The sequence below is a fragment of the Canis lupus genome, chromosome 20 (assembly GCF_003254725.2).
Source record: "Canis lupus dingo isolate Sandy chromosome 20, ASM325472v2, whole genome shotgun sequence".
Classification (NCBI taxonomy): domain Eukaryota; kingdom Metazoa; phylum Chordata; class Mammalia; order Carnivora; family Canidae; genus Canis; species Canis lupus.
This window is the reverse complement of record NC_064262.1, coordinates 19213245-19232376: the sequence shown is the minus strand read 5'-3', so window position 1 is coordinate 19232376 and position 19132 is coordinate 19213245. Positions and strand designations below refer to the sequence as shown.

Genomic DNA, 19132 nt, shown 5'->3' with positions numbered 1-19132 from the left:
CTCAATTTGCTACTCTGACATTTCTGTTAATATTTTGGCACACTTGACTTTCAGTCTTTCATATCTAGATTTTGCTTTAAAAAGTTTAAATTTTACATTACTTCCTCTTAGGAAGTTATTAAAAATATTTAGTCTATATGATCACATCATTGTCATTTTTTGGTACTACCTCCTAAGAGGAGAAAGCACTGTGGAGTTCTTGGAAGCATTTCAGAGTCTTTGTAGCAATTTTGTTGTCTGCTCTTTTCTGAACTAGTTTGCCCTCCTAATCATCATGAAATGTTATGGGATTCAATTTGGGGACTAGTGAAAGAAATTTATTTCTCCTCCTTCCATCTTGTCCACTATCTCTATCTTCGTTCCCATTCTTCCTCCTCCACCTCTCTCTCTCTCTCTGCCCTACTCTTTTCTTTCCTCAGCTGGCCCTTGATGGGTAAAAACACAGACCCTCCCATGGGGATCTTACTAATCAATACCCACACAACACAGTGGAGATGTAGATTTTTCTCAGTTGTGACTGCTGTAATTTGATATTTACCATGCCAATAGCCACCACATGTTTCTTTTAGTTAAATGACATTTATTTGACATCCTTTGTCACATGAGTAATCTTTATTCTATGCAGTCCATTTATCTTCTTTCAGTCTTTCAGCGACAATCTTTGTTCAGATAATAACAGTACCATGTATCCATCAGTTACTGGGCATTACAGTGTGCCAGGTGCTTGGTATGAATGCTTTAAATATATTTACTCACTTAATCCTTGCACACTTCTTAGAGGTCAGTGGTGGCATCATGATTTGACAGGTGAGGCAGTGAGGCTCCGAGGGTTAAGGAATTTGCCTTCACATGGCAGAGCTGATAAATGGTGGAGCTGGGATTCTAATCCTACTTTCTTGGATGCTGAAGTCAGTGAATTAATCAAATGTTCCCCCAACGATTGGAGGAACTTTATAGAGCGGCATTAAGATGTCTGCTAAATGAGTGACCTCATAGAACAGAATAGATTTATTTCTCCAGGAAGTTCAGTGAAATGAAAAGAATCCTGTGAACTTTCTCAAGGCCCAAGTTCTAATGAACTTGCTCTCAAGTCTAACTCACCACATCTTTCAAGTCGGGGAATTCCGAACCTGAGGTTTCCTCCTGAGGCTCTTTCTGCATTCAGTGATGCCCAAGGCTCTAGTTTGGCATTTTGAACAAAGCCCTTTTGAGTACTCAGACAGTGATGGGCTTCATGTCACATCTATAGGAAATCTTACCAGGAACTGGTGTCTGACTGAGTTGGTCATAAAGTAGACAAAACATGGTAGGTTATGAAAACACTCTATTTGCTTAGTAGGAGATGGGTCATGGAATGAGCCCTGGTGAAATGAGATCTGGTCTCACATGGAAAGACGGTAAGTCTCTGGGCAAAGGGAGGGTGGAAATCTGGTTAGAGTCTGGGAATCCATCCTAAAGAAAGTATGTGAATATTATTGGCACTTCAGAATAAGCTCCATTAGGCAATCCTGAAACACCGTGAAATCTGAGTTTACTTTTAATCAAATTTAGGACATAGTTTCTTGAGAAAAATCAAGAATCCAAGCTCTTCATCTTTTTTTTTTTCTTTTTTTCTTTTTTTTTTTTTTTGGAGACTGATGGTAGAGGGAAGTAAACAAAAAGTTTTCCTCTTCAATAAAGACTTAGCTGCAGTGACAACCCACTATATTTGAGACCTCCCTTTTATTCACAACAAAATTATTTTCAGTAACAATTTCAAAATAAAACAAGTAATAGTAGTAAAAAAGGAATGCAGACAGTCCAAATGTTATTATTATTATTTTTTTAAGAGAGGGAGAGAGGAATGGGAAGGGGCAGAGGAAGAGGGAAAGAGAATCTTAAGCAGGCTCCACACCCAGCACAGGTCTGTATCTGGACATAGATCTCGAGCTCATGACCCTGAGATCTTGATTGCAGCCTAAATCAGGAATCAGATGCTTAATTGACTGAGCCACCCAGGTGCTCCCAAACATTCTTTTTTGACCTATTCTATAATCATGCCCTTAAAAAATAAAACAATATTACTGCATCAAAAGGAAAAAAGCAATGGATTAAAACTTTAAATCATATTGTGTTTTTTGACAAAAGAGAGAGAACCCTTATATTCATTGTAGTAATAAATATAGTTTTTGTTTTCAAGGTTCTGCAAATTTGTCAATGACTTCAATAAAGTCAACCTTCATGACTTCAGGTTAAATAGATGGTAGAGCCAGTTTTATCAATCTAACTTTACTCAAGGTTGATCAGAGAATATTTTCTATTTTAATTTTAAAACATTTCTTTTACATGAAGCAACAGATTCTCAAATAGCTGGGAGAAATCTTAAGCATAAGGCTAAATTTCATGGGAATCCATACAATTTTTATATCACCACAACTTCCAGAAAATGACAACATCACCCACGTCTGTTTTTATTCAGATTGGATTTTGGTGACTTTTAAACATCTTTACAGTTGAAAAAATTTAAACACAAACACCCAAGTGGTCATATTGAATGACAATTGGAGTAACTCAAATTCTATTTCTTGGCCTGTGCATCTGTTGTGTTGTCTTTATTTAGAAGCTCCTGTTTAAATACAGACTTGTGTTGCACCGTGAGGGATTGGAAATAGAAATCATGCACAAAACAAGCTCAAACCATTAAGAACTTGGTCTTGAAACCAACACATGCAGTTGAGTTCCTGTTCATTGGGAATGACTGTATGATTAATTCTCAGAATTTACTTTTATATGGAATATGATGTTTATGAAAATATACAAAAAATCGAAATCATGCTAATTTGAAGCTTGCAGGTATTTACTAAAAGTGAACTGAGTAATTAGTTACTCAGTAACTAGTAAACCAGTTAGTAAATTTAGTAAACCAGTTAGTTTAACAATTGTTTAGAACTTAACACCGACAGGAGTGGTATTTTTGTTTGTGTTTTCAAGGGAAGAGTATTTTTTATATTGATCTTCTTTAGAAGCACTAGCTTATGGTCATAATAAAATGAAGACTAGGCAGTTTTATTGTTATTTTAAAAAAATATTTATTTATTTATTTTAGAGAGAAAGAGCGTGCATGCAGGGGGAGGGGCAGAGGGAGAGAGAGAGAGAGACAAGTAGGCTCCCCACTGAGTGGGGAGTCCTATTGCAGGGCTCATTTCCAGAGGACCCTGAGATCATGACCTGAGCCAAAATCAAGAGTCAAATGCTTAACTGACTGGGCCTCCCAGATGCTCCTGTTGTTTTAAAATTCTTTACAGCCAGTGTACTTCCTCATTGCCTGAACTTGGGGAGGATCATCCTCTCTACCTCCACCTCTCCCTTTGAGCTTTGGTATATCCCCGCTTAAAGGATTGCTTTGGATTCAGGAGTTTCCAGATATTTCTGATATATTTCATGATTCTTTTTTTCCTGCCACTTTTATCAAATGAAGGATCCCGGAGGGCAATGTGGGCCAGGGTTAGAATTCTTTGGAAATGTAGCCTGTTTGAAGGACATCCCCAATCTGAGCATGTGAGCCCATTGCCCTACCATCATGAAAATAGCAGTTTGGTATTGCTAACCAGAGGAAGTAAGTGCCTCAGCCATTGGCCTGCTCACTCCTAGTCCGTAGCCAGGTGTCTCACCACAATTAGAATGCCTTATGACTCTGGTAAGTGATTTTCATCAAAATTGGATCTTTTTCTAATCTGAGTTCTTTGGGAGGTACTCAAGCATACCAGCCCTCTCTCTTTCTACCAGAGGCAGAAGTACTACCAGACTGGCTCTCTAGGTCATTCCAGCAAGTTGTTCTTACTAGCTGTGTTTATTCCCTTCTCCTAGTTGCATTTTCTTCTAAAGTGGCTGCTTAACAGTACATTGTAATCTTGATCAGCTAATCCCATTAGGAGATGGTCCCTTTGCTGGACAATCTCATCAGAAATTCCCCTGGAGGAAATATTAGTATTAAATTTGGTGGAGGGAATCCTAATTCCATATAATACATCCTCTCTAAAACATATCCCTCTCCCAATGAGACCAGAAGATCTATGCATTCATCCTTATTTTGCTAGTACTCACTTCTTAGAGGTTTTATTTTTACTATGGAAATGATAAATATAGCAAATGTATTCCATTTGGTTTTCACTGTGAGGTACAATACTTACTGAAATGAGGAGCATTGGGAGCCTATGAGAATAATATGTCTGTAGAACATCTGGAGGAGAGGTAAAGAAAATGTTTTTGCAGGTTTTTTGGGAGGAAACAAATGGGCTTTGGGTTGTTGGAGGTAGGGGTCTGAAAGTATTTTGTCTCATATGAAAGATGAAACATATTTAGGCCAGGAGGCCAAAGAGACATGAATCATGGAAACCAAAGCCTATTAGGCATAACATTAAGTGTACTGGTTTGTTTGCCAGTCCTGGGTTTATTGTCTGGGATCTACCCTGGGGCATGAGGGGTGGTGCATTTCTCAAGTTCCTGCATCAATTGGCTGGATTGGGCCAATGGGATTCGTCAAGGGCTAATGGGAGGGATACACCTCCTCCCCCCTCACCTTGATTAATGTTTCCTTCAGGAGCTGTGATTCCTCTGTGGCCTCAGGCATGCAGTGATTCTAGCTTTAGTGGTTGGCCCCAGCCCCTGGACTGGGACAGGGCCACTTTTTGTCCCTGTATATTCAGGGTGGTAATAGTTTCCTGCTGTTCCTGCTCTCTGGGACTGCCTTGCTGGCTCCTCAGCTCTTTCCTCCCTTGAGTAACAGCTACCTGATTTAAATTCCCTCTGCCTTAATTGTAGAGAAGTTTCCATTTTTTTCTGATAGGGTTAGGAAGAATACATTCTGAATATTTCTGTTTTTAAAAGTGGCCCAACAAAAACCACATTTGAGGCAAACATTTGTTTATTATTCACTTACTAAGTCTTGTCCTTCCTGCCTTCCTCCTGGGATTCTGTTAAGGACTGAACCTAAATTGTTCTAGACCAATATCTCTGCTGACATGAACATCAATGGAAAAGAATACAGGTTTCATACTTATTCAGTTAATTGATTGGATGGATTGCGGGCGCTCAGTAAATTGACTGAATGCTAGAGACTCAGGGTTGGGAGTAGGTAGGAAGCCAGGCACCTCTGTGGTCATAAGAATGTTCCTGTTGCCACTACCGTGGCTGACTTCTAACCTGAACTTCCACCCTTATGATGCCTAAGATCTTGAGTCCTGTCAGAGAAAATGCCACTGGCTAAGCTTAAGTCACGTGGCTCCCTCTGTAGTAGAGTATATGGGCATAGGGAAGAAGGAGCTCTATATTTGAACTTGTGTGATGGATAGGAGTCTATGCAATATAACCACCCTGCTAAGACCACACACAGTGTAGAAGAGGAGACTCTCTGGAGGGAACTGGGTCACTTTTGGGAAGGGATCATGGAGTCCTGGCAGTACAGAGGGATGAGTATTCACCTCATGTCCAATGAGTAGTAGTTTTTGGTTACTGTTCCTATTCCAGCCCCTCTGGTGAAGGTGTGATAGCAACTAATATTTTTTGACACTCAAGAGAATCTTTTCATTTAAGTCAGTTTACAGGTGAGAAAACTGTGGCCCAAGATGCTGAAGTAAATGCCAAAGTCACATTCCTGGAAATGTAGCATGACTGGGTTTTGATTCAGGTAGGTCTGACCCCAAAGCCAAGAATGGCAACTGTGATATCAGGAAGCCCTTTTCCAGAGGAGCTACTTTTGTTCACCACTCACCCTCCTCAGAGGGCCATTTTACACAGGGGTTGATTCAAGCACCAAGTCACTTGCTCAAGAACATACATGGTGGGAAATAGTGTTAGGGGCTGTATTCCAGATCTTGTAGTTCCAGGGATTTTTCTTTATTTTCTCATTCCCTCAGGTGTTTCAGTGAGAACTCTGGTCTTCAGAAGCAAAAAAGAGACAAAGAAACCTATGGTTGTATTGGAAAAAGCTGTGTAAGATTATCTCCCTTCAGGGGCTTACAGTGTACAGTGTATTGAAGGCTCTGAGAAGCCCTAAAATGATAAGCCCTGTAGAGCTTTTGGGCTTTGTTTAACTCAAAATTTACTCACCAAATTTGATCTTGGAACATGTTATACTCATTAGCATTTGTATTAGGCAGCGTTCTCCAGAAAAACAGACACAATAGGAAACGTATCCTAAGCTGGAGACTCAGGAAAGCCAGTGATGTAATTCTAGTATAAGTCCCAAAGCCTGAGAACTGGGGAGCAAGAGGTGTAGGTCCCAGTCCAAGCACAAAAGGAGGAGTGAGTACCTTCTTCCTTGCCTTTTGTTCTGTTCAGGCCCTTAACAGATAGGATGATGCCCACTCACATCGGATTTTATTGAGTTGGCTAATTCAAATGCTCATCTCATCTGGAAACACCCTTGCAGACACACCCCAAAATAATGTCTAGTCTGGACACTCTGTAGCCAGTCAAGTTCACACATGAAATTAACCATCACAACAGATCATCTGATGAACACCAATTAGGGAAATTTTACTATCCTACTATCTTCCCATCTAGGTAAGCTGATGAGGATGGTCTCATGGTTGGGGCTATAGCTGCTTTGAGGGATAGGGGAAAATATGTTGGTAGCTCAGGTGTCCCACACCACCCTGGTGGGGGCCATGCACTTTGGGTGCCAGTTCAGAAAATCTGGACCTTCCTCAGACCTGCCCACATTCCAAGACACAGCTTGTGTTTATGAGTGACTTTCCCTTTCTTTTCCTTCCCAAATACACAGGCACACCACCTTGCTATGTCACCTTCTAGAAACATTAAAATGGATTTAAATACATTTGGAACTGTTGTGATACCACTTATAGTAACTAGAGATCTCCTAGGTGTTTAAAAACTACATTTGGAGTCCGTATAAGTTCCAATGTTCAGTTAACTAACTCGTGGACTGTTGTATCCTGGGTTTAGGGGCAAACTCCTGATGCCATTAGTCTCCCCCTGACAAAGGCACATGGGAGAATTCTACAATTTAATGGAACCATTCTCAATTAAAAAAGCAATCCCACCTCAAACCTTTTATACCTGACCTCGTTTTAGAAATGAACAACACAGCAATCTTTCCAAATGGAATTTTCTGGGTTTTGCATGTGCGTGTGTGTTAGTGGTGGTGGCAGTGGTGGTTGTTTCGTGGTATCCTCATCAGAGAACTAAATAATAAGGTCTCTGTAGAATTACAGTGACTGTATTTGAACTGTCAGCCATCTTCCCATGTTGCATTGCAGCTTGCATCTTTTGGCTGCAAAGCTGTGATGTTATAAATCTGGAAAGAGACAGGGAAATTACAAATTAGGCATATTGTGCTATTAGCTGCAGATTTCATGATAAATTCTGCACGTAAAAACTTCCCAACAATGGTCCTATCTGTGAGAATTTGTACATACTCTGTATATATCTTTCGAAATGAAGACCGATGACTAATGGTTTGGTTGAGGAATAAATACATAATGAAGCATCACCTTTGATCTTTCTTGCTTTCTTTGAGGTCAAAGTTGGGATGGGTTATAAATCATGATTTATGCCTTTAAGTCTGTGGCATTTTTCTTTTTTTTAAAAAAAAACAGCCTGTTCCCCCCTTGGTTTGATTTGAGTTGTTTAATTATTCATCAACCTGCAGTACTTCCACTTCTTCAGTGTTAGGTGTATTTGTTTAATTTTGGATACAGTGTGATTTTCAAGGCTTGACTTTGTTTTTCCACCTTCATGCATCATCTTTGTGTTTATTGCATTATATGACTATGGTATGAAGATTTGGTTGCAGTAAATAAAAACCTAAAACACATATATGTGTCCCTGCGATGAACTGCAATTGAAACCAGAGATTTTTAAGTAGAATTTACAGGCATTTTCTTCACTTGATATGTCTTTTTTATTTTTCTTGAAAACTCGAATTTCTTTTTTTTTTTTAACTCAAATTTCTAAATGTTCATAGAAGCCATGAGGCCTCCAAAACATGACATGCTTCATACACAATTACAATGAATTTTTGACTACAGCTTGACTTGCTAGTGTGGGCATCTGATAAGAGGGAGTTTTTAAAAATGGTATTTCTTAATAGATAATTGGTTAATAGAGAAAACTTGAACTGATTTTGCAGTCCCAGAGAGGCAACCTGTTCCCCTCAAGCTAGAGAGACAGCGAGGCAAATTCTTTTTTATCTTAATGGTAGGTTTTAAATTTGGGGGTTGTTGGATGGACAAGACCCTGTGACACATACAGCCCCTAACCTCCATACTCTTCAATGTTAAACTACCTCAGTCAACCTCTTAGCATAATGTGATGTTATAATTGGATAACAGCAAAAGCTTATTTCATACATTCCTTCTGTTAATTTGTTTTTATGCCCCTGTTAAACATCCCTGCCACTTGGTACTTCCTGGGGAAGACACAGTTGGCAATGTACTGGAGACAAACCCTGGAGGGCCTCACATACAGGGCAAAATGCCCCCTTCCTCCCCCATATTGTCTTCATACCTTGAGAGTTCTCGTGACTATGAGATTGTTGAAAGAGCAGAGAATATTTTAGCGAAACCAGCGTCACCTCATTAAGCAGCCTTAGCAAGGGCTGAATGTGGCCATGTGGCCACTCTAGTGAATATAGTCCCGGCACTAAAAAACATTTATCGCCATCATTAAAAAAAGAACTTTTAAAATGAGTTTGAAAGAAAGTCATTACCTCCTTAACTACCAAATAAACTCAGTGGTCTATGTAGATTATGATGAAATATCTCTGGTGCTTCCATCTTACTCTCTTTGTTCCGAAGCTGTAATTCATGGCTCGCCTGTACTGGCAGTTCTCCCTCCAGGTCCCTCCCCGCTCCTCTCCGCTGCCTTCTCCCACTTCATGGTTTGGCTTGTTTGCTTTATGCTCTTGTTTTCATCTCAGAATTAACTTTATTCCCTATCGTCTTTTAGTGTGTGTGTGTGTGTGTGTGTGTGTGTGTGTGTAGTCTAAGGTATAGAAACTTTGACTAATACTTGGCTGCTTTTTGGAGGATAGAGAACCAACTATTATAGCAAGTTTTGCTTTTGGATTTCTGTTAGTGTTTTTTGCAAACACTGTAATTCACTGATAAGTGGAGGTTGTAATATATTCAGGGAAGCTTTAATGAGTTGACTTAGATCATCAGGGATAGAGAAATGCCCAATTTCTCTGTCTTCTAAAGGTCCAAAGTCTGAATGTTCAGTGTCTGGAAAGCTCCATGAATCCTAAGAGGACACACTCAGTACTTTTTCATTCAGAAAGGGCAGATCACAAAAGTGTTCCCTTCCTTCTGTTTTCCTCCTGCTTGCTTGGTAGAGCATTCTGAACGTAGCTGTGCTCTGTCTTTCAAAGCAAAGGTAGGAATAGGGTTTGGCCAAGGCATTCTGAGGAGAGATACTATCACTAGGCATTGGAACCTTTGTGCTAGTCAGCCATTTTCTTGGCCTCCTGTTTCCATGGCAATATCTAGAGGGCTTTGGGCAAGAATTAGCTAAGTCTCCCTTTTCATCTGGGTCATAGTTTTAAAACTCATTGCAAATCGTTTTGTCGCTGGAGGTTTGCTAAAATTAAGTGTGGGATTTCAGTGAAAAGGGGCTTAGAAACAAACAAAAACCACATCAACGTGTGTGGATGTTGTGAATGGTCATGTTTATTTTAAGCTAACAATATCTCTGGTAGGGTTGAGGCCCCAAGCTAACTTGTTGATTTAAGTCCCCTTCCATTAGTTCTGGGCCTGGCAAGCAGGACAAGGGACAAAGCCTTCATGGCTGCAGAATGACATCCAGAGGTAGCCACAGAGTTGAGATACCTGGTTCTAATTCCCCTCCCTCCTTCCTGGATGTGACCTTACATATCCTCAGAGCCTCACTTAGGTTAGAAGGCATGGTTGTGAAACCAGACCAAATAATGGATGTGAAAGCATTTATTAATGACTTGAATTTGTTACAATTGCTTTTGGGCTTGATTTGTGGGAGGACCAGTGTCATGGGAGTATGATCTGTGCAGTCACACAGGCCCTGTGCTCAGAAGGGCCCTGGGCTTGGTATAATGCTCTACTTTTGCCATCTTGAAATTCTCAATAATTTACAAATAAAGGGCCTCACCTTTTCTTCCTCCACTGAGTCCCCCAGTTGCATAGCCAATCCTGATTTTGGGCCCACAGGTGGTTCATCTGGCTGGATTTGTTCACTCAGCAAGTGTTTCTGGGCCCTGCTCCAGGCAGGTGTGATTTTTTTTTTTTTTTTCCTGGATCAGTCTCTAGCCTCATATAGTTACAGTCCCAGGTAGAGATTCTCACTGCTGGTGCTCTCATCTGCAAGGCAGAGGCATATCAACTGGGAAGCCACTGCCACTGAAGCCACGGGGACCTTCCTTTGTAGGTCTACCTTCAAGACTTTGAGGAATGTTGAAATTATATTTATGCAAAATTTATAATATTCTGCTTCACCTTTGGATCTGCCTCTGCCAAATAGGGAGGACTGTTTGGAAAGATATTCTGGGTATTTATGGTTGTCATAAATAATTGGAGCAGGGGACAATGCTGGCCCTAGGTGTCAGGAGTGAGGAAGGCTAGATTTCCTGCAATGCATGAACAGCCCCACGTCTTAGGTTATTTTCTTACATTCCACATGACATCCTACATGCAGTTCACATGACCTAACTTAGTCATTCTGGTAGTGAAAATTACTTTCCATTTAGGAAAAAGTAGGAAGTCAATGCTAGTTTCCACACAAGTACACTATACTTTTTACATGATTTTAATATGCACTGAATTATCCAGCAATGCCACTACAGTAAAAAGAGAAGTTATAGTTTGTTTCATCCAGAACTTGACTGTGAACTGTTTATTCACTAATTTGAAATGTTGTCCATGAGGACAAAAGTATTGGTGGTGATGGGGCACCTGGGTGGCTCAGCGGTTGAGTGTTTGCCTTTGGCTCAGGTTGTGATCCCGGGTCTGGGGATCAAGTCCCACATTGGGCTCCCTGCAGGAGCCTGCTTCTCCCACTGTCTATGTCTCTGCCTCTCTCTCTGTGTCTCTCATGAATAAATAAATAAAATCTTAAAAAAAAAAAAAAAGTGGTGCTTGACCCCTGCTATCGCACACTGATTATAGTGTCTACACTGGCTGTGGCATTCAGGGTAGTTCAATGCACACAGACACACGAGTATACCTATTTAGGCCTTATTTTGACATATGCAGTCCTAACGTCATTATTAAGTAGATCCAAGCATCTGCCATCTGCTTTATGGTCTACTTAACACAGGACTCAGCTCCAGGGCCACGTATCTGTCCTCTGGTCTGTGGTCTGTTTCTCTATTGGTCACAAGCCTAACCAGCATTAGGGCTGAAAAAAAATGATATTCAACAGAGACCTCATGTGGCCCACTAAGCCTGAAATATTGACTAAATGATCCTTTACAGAAAAATTGCAGATTGTCGATATATTGTAGTAATACTTGAGTGGTGATATATCAAAATACATAGTTCATTATAAGTTATTTTTCTTTTTCATATCTCCTTTATAGAAGTGTAAAGGCCTCATATATATTCAGGCCATTTGTCTGTTGGATATTTGCTGCTTTCTCTCAAGATGGTAAAAGGAAATGACTGTTACGTCGAGGCTGGTGCGGGGGGGACTTGTGGTCTCTCTTTGGGAAGGGCTGCTTTAGGCCGAAGGCTAAAGTGTATTTACAAACACTAGCCTCCTCTCCTCTGTTGGAGATGTGCCTTCTGTGCATGTTCCTGTGGCCTTTAGCTCATGATTTCTGGGAGCACACCCACACTCATATGCCACCCCTCCTACTCTTCTCAGGTCAAGGCCCAGGGACGAACAGTGGCTACACTAAAGCTGGTGAGAGGTTGTCTATGCACAGCAGACTCCTGCCTGCCCCTCTGTGGCCCCTGGTCTCATCAGCCCTTTCCCTTTGGTCTTGGTGCATTCCACATCCCCAGGCCTTCTTGCTTGGCCTTCCCCAGCTCCGCCTTCCTCCCTGACTTGCCTCTGCCTCACTGAGAACAGGCCTCCCTCACGTACCTTGCTCCCACCATTCCCCAGCTCCGTGGATGTGCATAGATGAGGCTCAGTCACTGTTTGTATAGAACAGCTCATACTCAATGGTTGTAGTTCTTTCCCATGAGAGGTGTGTGTGAAAAAGAAAAATTAGACATGATGTTTTAATACTACATTGGCCTGGGATCCCTGGGTGGCGCAGCGGTTTGGCGCCTGCCTTTGGCCCGGGATCGAATCCCACATCGGGCTCCCGGTGCATGGAGCCTGCTTCTCCCTCTGCCTATGTCTCTGCCTCTCTCTCTCTCTCTCTCTCTCTCTGTGTGACTATCATAAATAAATAAAAATTAAAAAAAAATACTACATTGGCCTGTCTTTGAAAGTAAAACCTTTAGAAACTTATATGTGAGTTTTCAGCACAGAGTGGCCAGAAAGATGAAGACTTCTAGCCATTGCACTTGGAAAGGTGAGAAACCACGATCAGGACTCACTGGAAAGCTTGGAATTAGGGTTAGGGATCTGAAGGAACAGGGGGACACTACTGCTTGGGAGGAGTAGATCTGTGGAGCTTACCCTGATGCCTTGGCTCTAAAAACTGCCTTCCCGCTTGGCAGCTAAGTCTTTACCGCACAACCCTATCTCCAGCCACACCTCATGAGATCTGTGGAGACACTGGGCTTTTCCCCTTTGCCTTAGTTCCGGTCAGTGACTAGTAATTAGTCAATATTGTCATCAGTTCACTTTAGGGTTTTTACAGTCATTTTCTGATTTCAGGGCCAAACCTGTTACTCCAGTAGGGAACAAAAGTCATAGAGATGCTCTCATCTCTATGATCCTCCAGCGTCTTCTCTGGTGCCCTTCGAGTTGCAGTGTCTGCAGTAGGATCCCTTCACTAAAGGGAATTTGGGTCACATAACTCCTGGTTGGACTGGTTTGCAATTGTTCAGATGATCTTGTCAAGGATTTCTCCATCTCTTCTCTCAGGGTGGCTTTCAGTTTCAAGCTGTTTTTTTTTTTTTTTTTTTTTTTTTTTTTTTTTTTTTTTTTTTTTGCACAGGGGTGATGCTAGCTTTGTGGGAAGGAGAAATGCTTCTCTCTCCACTCTTTCCACTTCCATGGAGGCAGGGAACTCCTACTCCCCATCTCATGTTTCATGGGGAGAAGGAGCAGCATCTTGTGATATTTGAAAGAAGGAACTGGGCATGTGCAACTCAGCAACCTTTTGTTTTTTGGCGCGAACTGTTCTTCAGGATGCTCATATTATTGGCCATGTGTGTAGTAAGCTTACTTGGACAGGCTGCACCCCTGAGAGGCTGATGTCTCCCATTTTTGGAGGTAAAGTTAGAGAGTACAATTGTGATGTGAAGTCAAGCTTCACTCTCCAGCATAAAGCTGATACTGTTTCTCTCTGTCATCCTGACTCTTCTGTTAATCTCTTTTAATTAGGCTTGTACATAGGAGTCGAGAAAGATTGGTACTTAAACATCAAGCTCCAGACCCCATCTGTGACCATAATTTGTGCTTTCCATCTTAATGATTTAGCAATCCCAAAGAAAAATTTCCTCTCTTTGTACTGTGTTAGCAGCAGTTTCCATATGAACCTCACGGGTTAATTCTGAGTCACATGCCAAATCTTGAGCTGTGTTTGTTACTGATTGGCCACACCCAAGGGTCACAAGGACCCTCAGGTCTACAGGCCTCAGACTGAAAGGAGGAAGGGTGAATGTCTGCAGACAATGCTTCTCAAGCTGTAATGTACATACCAATTGCCTGGGGATCTTGATAAATGTAGATTGAAATTCTCTAAGCTCTGGGGTGGAGCCTGAGAGTTCTGCATTTCTTTTTATTTTTTTTTATTTTTTTTGAGTTCTGCATTTCTGAGAGCTCTCAGGTATGCTGACACAGCTGGTCTGGGCACCACATTTTGAGTAACAAGGTCTGAAGCAACATTCGGATGTGGTTGCCATAGGGGGAATGATGCGAGTCACAATACCAGGGAGGACCACCATAATCCCTTTCTGTAAATCCATTTTTTATGGCTTCTGCTCAGTGAACACAAGCACTAAATTTCCCATGAAACCTAGCTCAACAACTACAATCTATAGTGACCTGTCCTTTATTGAACTCCTTTACATTTACTGCATGAAATTAATCAAATTGTTGATGATAGTGAGACTTCCTGACATGAAAAAACTGAGGCTAAATTTATTCTTAAAAAACAAAAGGAAGGAAGAAACCTTTTTTCCCATGTGCAAGGACTATTCTGTAGGGCTCCTACTGTAGGGCCATCTATTCTGTAGTACTGAGATTGAGTGGGGTTCTGTGGCCTGGCCCATAAGATAACTTGCTTCATTGGAGCAAATTAGTTCTATATTCCAAATAGATTACTTATAAAACAAGTCAGCTGGAGCAAGAATTACTTGAATAAGTTTTTTCTTTGCTTGAGAATAAGCAAGAAGTTTATTTTTTATAATTTTTTCTTTAAAAAAATTTTTTTCTTTTTTTGTTTTTTTGTTTTCTTTGTTTTGTTTTTAGTTTATTTATTATTTGAGAGTAATGTATGCCAACATGGTAACAGTGGTTTTTCTGGTGTTGATGAAGTTGTTCTGGTTGTCTAATACAGTGTACTATTCTCCCCACCCCAACTGCTGGCAAACAGCCTTTTATTTGACTCATGAATATGTAATCTGGACAGAGTTTGATGGGGCAAAGCTCATCTCAATTCTGCTTGTGTTAGTTGGGGTGGCTAAAAGGCTAGAATCATCTGAAGGGTCACTCATATATCTAGTTCCTGAGCTGAGGAGACTCAAATGGCTGGGGGCTGGCATAGCTGGTATCTCTCTAACTCTCTTTAGTTTCTCACATGGGTGATCTCTCCAGCCTGGAGACTTCCTTTATGTTAATGCAGGGCTCCCAAAGCACATGTCGAAAGAGCAGGAGTGGAGAGGGGGAGGGGAAAAGGGAGAAAGGGAGAGATAGGGTTGGCAGGTGGTGGGGGCAGGACCAAGTTGAAGCCACATATTCTTTCATGACTTGTCCTTGGAAATCATATGGCATCACTTCCATTGAATTCTCATTGGTCAGTGAGAGTACAAAGACCCACTTAGTTTCCAGTGGAGGGAACAAGGACTCTTAATATGAAATGTCAGTATTGAACTACAAACTGCCACAGAGACAGTGGGTGATAGGATAGCCTTGTAAAAATATATACCTTTTTGATGTTTTCAAGAATATATAACTTTAATATCCAAAAAAATTGCAATAAGTGACTTTGATAAAAAGGACTTAGTATGGGACCTCAGACATGGTGTGTGTTTCTCTGTCCTAATATCCTAGCCACTCTCATCACCGATTATGACAGAATCAAGCCTGTTCAACACAGAATGAGGCATTGGTAATTGGGCTGGCCAAATCACAAACAAATTGATTTCTTCTCAATTCTCCTTGATAGTACCAACCAGCAGTAAGTGAAAAGCTCAGGATTTTCTAAGTCAAAGGGGTAGAGAAAACCTCCTTGAAACAACTGCCAGTCCTTTCTGTTCAGCCAAACTGTGTAATTGCAAAGCCTGGCGTTGGGCTCGAACAGCAATATCCTAGCTGCAGGGCATGGCGGCAGATGGAGTATGGCGTCTAATAAGCTCAAACTCCCCAATGCAGCCTGGCCACATAAGGAGAGCAGTAATAAGACTCCAAGAATGAAAACATCCATCAAAGCCTGACAAACCTCTGACATAGATTTTCTTTATGTTACTAAAAGAGCTAGTTAAATGTGATGGAACTGCTAATAAAAATTCTTTGGTGGTCCTAATGAAACTGCTTTGTACACCCAATCTCCTTCCTTGTTAGGTGAAAAGGAAAGCTGCATTAGAATTTTTGGTGGCTAACATTGATTATGGTCTGGGAAAACAAAAGGTAACCAGATCAAAGCAACTCAACTCACTTGTCTTTTGGATTTGGAGACAACACAGTGATGAGTTGTTTTAATGGTAGCCACAGAGAGATTGACTTTGTCATCATAGTCAAAGAGCAGATGCTTAAAGGGATCAGGAGATGAAGGCGCGGGATTTGCTTTTCCCTTGTTGGGCCTAATATGTTGCTTTTTCTTTCATTGAACATGTTCCCTCAGGCCAGTGAGGTATTTCTTCTGGACTCAACAGAATGGAGAGTGATGTGTTCCATGCTGGAGTCAACACTGGCTACAGAGGAATTCTTAAGGCACTTTAGTTGCAACACAGTGCCTTGGTCATTTTTAGGTTGTGTCCCCCTCTCGCTTGAACTGCACTGACCACAAAACATCTGGAATGATATGGCATTGCATTTGTCCACCCTGATTACTTCCTGTTTTCCAATGTCTGTTGTTAGAACGCTTGGTTCCGTTGGCTTCCTTGCTTCCCTGCCACTTAAGGGGTGTCATCTTTTTTTTTTTTTTTTTTTTTTAAGAGAAGGAGATGCAGGAGGAAGGGCGGGGGTGGGGGGGGAGAGAAAGAGAGAATATGAATCTTAAGCAGGCTCTACGCCCATCATGGACCTGACACAGGGCTCGATCTTACCACCCTGAGATCATGACCTGAGCTGAAATCAAGAGTCGGACACTTAACTGAACCACCCAGGTGCCCCAAGTCGGTAGCATCATTGGCCAAACTAGGAGTCCTGAGGTCTGTAGTCTCTTGTCTTCCCATGCTTTACATAGCCATGCCTTCTGAGATCTCGCCAATCTCCCATGGCCAATCTCTTATACCCAGGACCCAAAGCAACCCTGTCCCTTTTCCGGTCTGGGGGAATTCTTACTTTCTCTCCTTTATTTCTGAAGCTGTTTTCTTCCCTGCCCATCTAGTGTTCTGGCTTTCATGAATGTGGGCCTTTACACAACCCAGGAAGGTGGTGACAGCCTTCTTCTGCTTCCAGGAGAGGAAGACACAGAGGAAAAACATATAAATATACTTCTCAAAAACATAATCCTGTTTATTGATGATTCTGGTGTGTCATGCTGATTTTATAGATGAAGAAACCAAGGCCTAGGAGATGAAGGGATTTGGGTAAAATCATACTGTGAAGAAGCTGAGTGAGGCCTGTGTTCTGGGAGTTGAAGCCCCGCATGTCTGGGCACCTCTCCATCAGTAGCAACCCTCAGAGAGGTTCATCCAATATTGTTCAAATAGGCGATGCACTTCTGAATATTTGTTGTCAGAACAGCCTTTGATTTCTAACGTTCTCTGGGTGGAGCAGTGGATCAAGGGGTCAGAGCATCTGGGGAATTCGGCTTTCAAGCTGCCATGGTTGTGTGATCTTAGATAAGTCGTTTGACCTCCTGTGATCTCAATTTTTTTTAAAGATTTATTTATTTATGATATATATATATATATATATATATATATATATATATAGAGATGAGAGAGAGATGAGAGAGAGAGAGAGAGAGAGAGAGAAAGAGAAAGAGAGAGGCAGAGACACAGGAGTAGAGGAAGAAGCAGGCAGGCTCCATGCCAGGAGCCCGACGTGGGACTCAATCCCGGGACTCCAGGATCGCACCCTGGGCCAAAGGCAGGTGCTAAACCGCTGAGCCATCCAGGGATCCCCGATCTCAAATTTTTTAAATCTAAAAATACTTGCTCAGTCAACTTCACAAATACGAATTGGGAGAAAACATTAGCAGCATTCAGTGAGTTGTAAGCACCACATGGGTACAGCATAAACAGTCGTGATCACTGTGGTCTGCCTTTACTTGCTTCAGACTCCAGGAGGTCATATTCTTCACCTCCTTCAGTTCTGAAGTCTCCAAAGACAGAGTCTTGGCATCACAATATGGGCATTAGAGGCATTTATTTGCTTATTATTTATTAATTTGTGTGTGTGTGTGTGGGACCTGGGACTACTGTCTCTTGTCTCCTTGGGATTTAACACTCCTACACAGAAGTTTGGGATGCCGTCATGTTGACAGAAGTCACTGAACAATTAGCCTGTATCATTAATAGTTTGTTACCAACCTCCTTGCTTTGCTGATGTGTGGCCTTGGGCATCTCAATTAACCATTGTTCCTCTCTAGTGTGTTATGAAAGGGGTTGACTATGCTCTGTGACAGTTCTATCCTGGAGGAAGAAGTTCTCCTGATTTAAAAATAAAAGACTCCTCTCACATCTGCTTTGCAAACACAGCCCTCATCCCTTGCTCAAGATCTGTAGGTCTTTGATGCCAAGTAGTAGAGCAGAATGCTTCTTTTGTAGTGCTCTGTTACCATCTGCATAATGGGAATCCTTGTTCAGGTGACTGTTTCCCTTACTAGGCTGAGTTGCCAGGAGTCAGGGCCCTCGTATTCTTGATGGTATCATCACCATTTAGCATGGTTTTTTGTGTAATTACCCAATAAAGCTTATTTGAATTGAATTTTACTGCTGATATGCCTTCTCCAGAAAAAATGGCTAGTAGACTTGTTAGGAGCTGTTGTTATTCCTATAGCAAGTGTATTTTGCAGATATTTGGTTGTTAACTGCAGAAGGTGAATACAAAAAATATACCTTATGTCATGTATTATTATATCAAATAGTATGCCATAGTAGGCAAAACCATGGCATCAGCAGGTCAAGATGTCTTATCTGTCATAATGCCTCTAAAGTTATTTTGGAAGTTGCTTAGAAATAAGCTTATTATCAGGCTAGAACTTAAGAGGGTCATGAAACCACAATGTATATATGTGAGGTATGAGGGAAATATTTAAAAATATATGTCGCTAGGCCCTCCCCTCAGAGATTAGTATTCACTGTGCCGGAGGTGAGGCCCAGGAATCTGCATATTTAACACCCCTGTTGTTCAGATAAAGGTGGTCCTCTGAAAGCAATCCGAGATACACCAGACGTTTTATTCTAGTTCAATAACAAAGAGCTGAACATTAGTTATTGGCAGCATTGAGATTTCTAAAACATTGAAAAGTTGTGTGACTCAAATTTCAGAGAAAGATAAAAACCTTAGAATTCACCTTAGGAATCCAGGCAAGGTTTAAGTAGGGAAAGCTAATGTTTCCAATACCTATTATGGCATAAAAAACGACCCAGTTTGTAGCTTTAAAATACATTTTATTTGACTTTGACTTTGGGGTCAGGAGTTGAAG

The 19132-nt window shown here is 41.3% G+C and overlaps 1 long non-coding RNA gene across 1 annotated transcript in view; it reads right to left on the bottom strand.

Annotated features, from left to right (window-relative positions):
- Window positions 1-6557: 6557 nt before the first annotated feature.
- Window positions 6558-19132, bottom strand: part of LOC112666088 (uncharacterized) — a 38014-nt gene continuing 25439 nt past the window's right edge. The window contains exon 3 of the long non-coding RNA XR_003140727.2: window positions 6558-7297. This is a non-coding gene — a long non-coding RNA (uncharacterized LOC112666088). The remainder of the gene's footprint in view (window positions 7298-19132) is intronic.